Source organism: Podarcis tiliguerta (assembly GCF_965153285.1).
Source record: "Podarcis tiliguerta genome assembly, chromosome: 1".
Taxonomy (NCBI): Eukaryota; Metazoa; Chordata; class Lepidosauria; order Squamata; family Lacertidae; genus Podarcis; species Podarcis tiliguerta.
The window spans coordinates 133,150,026-133,156,081 of NC_139534.1; positions in this window are offsets into that span (position 1 = coordinate 133,150,026).

Here is a 6,056-nt window from a genome sequence, read left to right on the forward strand (position 1 = left end):
GCTGTTGTCTTGCTTGCTTGGTGGCTGCCTAGCAACTGGAATTATAACAATTATCAGAAAAACACTATAATGATGTGGCTGGCTGTTGTTATAATAAAGTACTGGACTGTGTGCAATGTACTCACAACACATGCACGCACACAACACAACACAGTTCTAATAAGGGAACTGATAGTAAGATGCAGGAAACTAAACTCAGTTGTAAGTAAACCTTACCTAGGAACTAGAAGCAAAACTGGTGGTGGAGAGGCTGAGACCAAGACAGCAAACTAAAAAGAAAAGAATGGGAATGAATGGCATATATGGGGACAGGATTCAAAAGAAACATAAGCGGAGCAATTGCCAGCCAATTCCACTAAACGTTTTCTGAAACAGAACATCAAGTAAAGTCTAGCTCCGCCCCCATTTGCTGTGATTGGAGAGCGTTGAGTGAGGTCATAGCATTCTAGGCTAATCTTGCATCCCTCATTAGGCAAAGTCTAGCTCCGCCCCCATTTGCTGTGATTCCAATCACAGTATTGAGTGTTGAGTGAGGTCATAGCATTCTAGGCTAATCTTGCATCCCTCATTAGCAAAGTCTAGCTCCGCCCCCATTTGCTGTGATTCCAATCACAGTATTGAGTGTTGAGTGAGGTCATAGCATTCTAGGCTAATCTTGCATCCCTCATTAGCAAAGTCTAGCTCCGCCCCCATTTGCTGTGATTCCAATCACAGTGTTGAGTGTTGAATGAGGTCATAGCATTCTAGGCTAATCTTGCATCCCTCATTAGGCAAAGTCTAGCTCCGCCCCCATTTGCTGTGATTCCAATCACAGTGTTGAGTGTTGAGTGAGGTCATAGCATTCTAGGCTAATCTTGCATCCCTCATTAGCAAAGTCTAGCTCCGCCCCCATTTGCTGTGATTGGAGAGCGTTGAGTGAGGTCATAGCATTCTAGGCTAATCTTGCATCCCTCATTAGCAAAGTCTAGCTCCGCCCCCATTTGCTGTGATTGGAGAGCGTTGAGTGAGGTCATAGCATTCTAGGCTAATCTTGCATCCCTCCTTAGGCAAAGTCTAGCTCCGCCCCCATTTGCTATGATTCCAATCACAGTATTGAGTGTTGAGTGAGGTCATAGCATTCTAAGCTAATCTTGCATCCCTCATTAGGCAAAGTCTAGCTCCGCCCCCAGTTGCTGTGATTGGAGAGCATTGAGTGAGGTCATAGCATTCTAGGCTAATCTTGCATCCCTCATTAGGCAAAGTCTAGCTCCGCCCCCATTTGCTGTGATTGGAGAGTGTTGGGTAAGATCATTCTAGTCCTCCCCCAAGTCCTCTCCTCCCCCTGGCCTTCTCCTTATGTGGTGTTGAGGGAGTTGGGCATGTTTAGCCTGGAAAAGAGGAGACTGAGAGGAGATACGAGAGCCATCTTGAAATATCTCAAGGGCTGTCCCGTGGAAGAGGGAGGAAGCTTGTTTTCTCCTGCTCCAGAGGGGAGGACTCGAACCCATGGCTTCAAGTTGTAAGAAAGGAGATTCTAACTAAACATCAGGAAGAACATTCAGGTAGTGAGAATGGAATGGACTCCCTTGGGAGATGGTGAACTCTTGCTCCTTGGAAGTTTTTATGTGGAGGATGGATGGCCATCTGTCATGGATGCTTTAGTTGAGATTCCTGCATTGCAGGGGGGCTGGACTACATGACTCTTGGGGTCTCTTCCAACTCTGTAATTCCATGAATTCTATGTAGTGACCGCCCTTAGGTGCAAACCTGGACAGTGTGTCTGGAGGTCTGGACAAGACCCCACTCTCGGTCTCACTGAGGTGATACAAAAGAAATCGGAGCAAGACATTTGTCACCAGCTCGGCTGTAGGAGTTGCCAGAAGGAGGCATACAAGGCATGATCCAATGGTCTTGGGGACTCCTCTGGATTTGTGTAGGGTTTACTCCTTATCCTTTTCTTCTCCTGAAGATGTCCTACATGGTGGTGGCTATGGCTTGTTCCTTGGGGTTTACTCCTGAAGCCTTTCTCACTCATGTCCACAAGGCAGCCAAGGTTGAGGACCAGAGTTTTCCTTTCTCCTAGATGGGCTGGAGCTTGGGGGAGAAAAAAGGCTTGTGATTCCTAGAACCCTCCATTTGATGGATTAATTTGTAATGTGAGATGAAAGTTTGTGTTGGGCAATACATGTTCATACTGTAAGAGAGAGAAAGGAAGTCGGTTATCTCTGAGAGAGGCTTCCTAAGGACCATCGCTGTCTGTCTGGAGCACTGACTCAGTGGCGGAGGAATAATAATAATAATAATAATAAATTATTATTATTTATACCCCACCCATCTGGCTGGGTTTCCCTAGCCACTCTGGGCGGCTTCCAACACAATATTAAAATACAATAGTCCTTCAGATGTTTAAAGCTTCCCTAAACAGGACTGCCTTCAGATGTCTTCTAAAAGTCTGGTAGTTGTTTATCTCTTTAACCTCTGGTGGGAGGGCGTTCCACAGGACGGGTGCCACCACCGAGAAGGCCCTCTGCCTGGTTCCCTGTAACTTCGCTTCTCACAGTGAGGGGACCGCCAGAAGGCCCTCAGAGCTGGACCTCAGTGTCCGGTCAGAACGATGGGGGTGGAGATGCTCCTTCAGGTATACTGGATCGAGGCCGTTTTGGGCTTTCAAGGTCAGCACCAACACTTTGAATTGTGCTCGGAAACATACTGGAAGCCAGCACTTTCAAGACCGGTGTTATGTGGTCTCGGCAGCCGCTCCCAGTCACCAGTCTGGCTGCCGCATTCTGGATTAGATGTAGTTTCCGGGTCACCTTCAAAGGTAGCCCCACATAGAAGGGTGCAAGGGGGTGGTCCACCTTGGCTGCCATCTATAAGGGGGTGACAAGAAGGCACCCTGTGGGAGACTTGCCCTGCTGCCCCCAGACGCAGCGTCATGAGCCACCGCCATCGCGCTGCTGCAGCTGCATGTGGAGGATCCTGCCACCGCAAGCAGAGAATCCTGCCACCATCTGTACGGCGCTCGAGCGGCGCTGTTGGCAAACCGCCCGGTGGCGCATACGCGGCAGCGCTATGTACGTTGCATGCGTGTGCACTGTACGTAGCAGCGGCGAGCATGAATTGTACGTACGGTGCATGCGCCGCTGAGCGATTTGCCCCACCCCCAGCACCCTACACCGGGTGCTGTTAGCTTCCTTCACCCCTGCCCTGACTTAGCCCAGCCACATTAAATTGGCTCTGCGGGCATGAGATGGATCTACACCAGAGGCTGGCACAGGAGCCCGTGGATCCCCAGAGAAGAGAAATCCAATGGTCCCTGGCTAATTATTTTTTGTGATCCCTTTTGCATGCTGTGCTCCTTTACTGAAGGGCAGCCAAGCTTGCCCAGAGCTGCTCCCTTTTGTTTCATGGGCACAATAACTCCTCGCAAATAGATTCTCTCTGGTGGCATCCATTAGGTGACTAGGGAGAGGCATTTCTCGCCCGGCTGAATAAAAGGCATCTATTCATTATGGCCCCAGGCAGAAATGAGACTCCTGCTAACCGCCAAAGAACTCCCTTTCTTTTTCCTGAGTGTGGACATGAGCTGGCTCATCTCCATGATGTCAGCGCAGGATTTCCTTTCCGCAGGGAGAAGCCACACTTTAGATGGGCAAAGAGGTGGATTGATCCTTTATTGCAAAATAATAATAATACTTTAAACCTGGCTATTTCATATTTTCAAATGGTTTGCTTAGGTCGTTTTGCTGCCTAGCACAGAAATCACAATGGTATTATTATTATTATTATTATTATTATTATTATTATTATTATTAGTTTTGTATTGTTTTATATTTAAATTCAATAAACTAAACAAATAACAATAATAATCCATAAGCAGGTCCTCATGGTATTACAACAGGGCAAAGGCCTGAGGTTGAACATTTTCATTATGTACTCCAAAACATTATGGAAAATACCTATTTTTCCAGAAATCTGTTAGGATGATTTATATGTATTATTTTTTAATACGCTAACTTAATCATTGTTACTATAGACCATTTTGGGTCTATTGCATTAGGGGGGAAATCTGGTTATTATTATTATTTCATTCCTTTATCCCCAACCCTCTCTGTGAGAGCCTTCCATTAGAAAACACTATATAGAAAAAGTGTGTGTCAACTTGGCTGTTTCACCGTCTCATCCAACCACAGCCCTTGAAAGGCAACTTATTTTTTCCTGCACGTATCAGAACCCTCCTTGTACTTTATCTGAAGCTGTTTTTCTCTTTAACATTCCGCTGTTAAGTTCCTCTTCAACCAGCTCTCGCCAGTCTTGTGCTTCGGTTGCCCTCTTGTGTATGTGACCCTGGACTCGGTAATAATGGATCTAACAGGGATTCCACCCAGGGGCGGGGGGAGGGAGTGTGGTGGGGGCAGTCCGCCCCGGGTGCCACCACTGAGGGGGTGACAAAATCCCGGGCGGCACTCACCGCAGGGCCTGCAGCGGCGCCTGAGCCACGGGTCTCTCCTGGGTGTGATACGGTGGCTTGGGCGCCCGCAGAATCCACACTCTCCCAAATGATCCACCTGCAGCCTCCCTCTCAGCTACAGGGTGGCTGAGTAAGAGGAGGCAGGCAGACTCCTTGGAGGCCCTGCTGAGTGTCCTGCCCTGGTTGGCACCACCCCTGGGCGCAGGGCACGTGCACCACCCCAGGTGCCCGATCGGCTTACTCTGTGGCTGATTCTGTAGCCTTATTAGACTTTACTGACTGGTGGTGTCTGCGTTGCTCCCGGGAGGGAGGGAGGAAGTCAAATGACACCAAGGTTGATTCAGAGAAAGAGTTTATTCTGCTCTCCGGATAGCAGAAGGCACTTGCGTGGTCAGTCCACAGCAAGTCCAAAGAAACGAGAAATTTCATGCAGTATATATATCCTCCAGGCACCCTCTCCCTCCTTCCCCAGGAATCCAGCTACATCAGCCTATACACGCAGGTTGACATCACATATGTTCCTGCTCCGGTACTCTTAACCATAAAAGGGTTTTCCTCTTCCTGTACTCTTGACCATAAAAGGTTGTTCCTGATCTTGGGGCAGGAGGCCACCAACTCCTGGCGCCGTTCCCTGGTCTCTTGTCAGACTTGACAAGGTCTGTGCATCTTTGTGGTCTTTGTGGTCAGGATGTAAGGTAAGACCCTGCTCTACTGGAACTGGCAAGGCCACTCATTGCCGTCACGGACTGATAAGGGAGAGAGCTTTGAGCACTTGTTTATACAGCTGGGTTTTGGCTCAAGAGCTCAAGTTAGAGCATTTTAGAAATGCTCCCTTGGAGGAGGAAAAATGGGGATTTTGGGTCAGTTTCAAACTGACTGCACAGAAACCCATTCCTTCATTTCCAACGTCTTGGATTGACCTGGCTCCGATAAATCTCTTTCGATAGATTTATGGCTTTATTGCTGGCGTCCAGCACGCTCCCTCTTGTGAGCCTCTGCAGGTTGTAAAACAATCAGCAGAATAGCACAGCAGCGTATGATGAAAAGAGGATCCCCCAAGACTTTGCTTCTGTTTCTAAAGTCACTTTATTGTTCCAAAAAACAAGTATTTACAGATCAAACTCCATCTGAATGCAACTGCATGTTTCTGCCTCCCTCTTCGGAGCTACGCAGTTAGCAGACTGCACTTTCGATTTCCACTGAACTCAGACAGCTCACGTCACATCCTCCTGGCTCACTTCCCTCGCAAGCCCTTCCCCTCAGCCTCGAGGCACAGAAGGTTAACCCTTCACTACACCCAACACAACGCATGCAAGGCTGTGACTGTGATCTGCACCCCTTTGTGACCGGGGACAGTGTGTGCAGGCCCAGACATTGGAGGGGGGGCATATGGGCCACTTGGCCCCGGCCTCCGATTCCAAAGGGGGCCTCGGTCAACATATTCACAATCGCAGGGGATGCACTGGGGCGAACGTGGAGGCGCAATGGCGGTGGCGGTGGTGGCGGATTCCCTGGGGCCATGGCTGGCAGCGAGAGAGAATAGCTTCCCCAGCGTCCGGGGTGGGGCCTGCGATCGGCTCCGCAGAGGAGTGCGGAACGGGCGCCA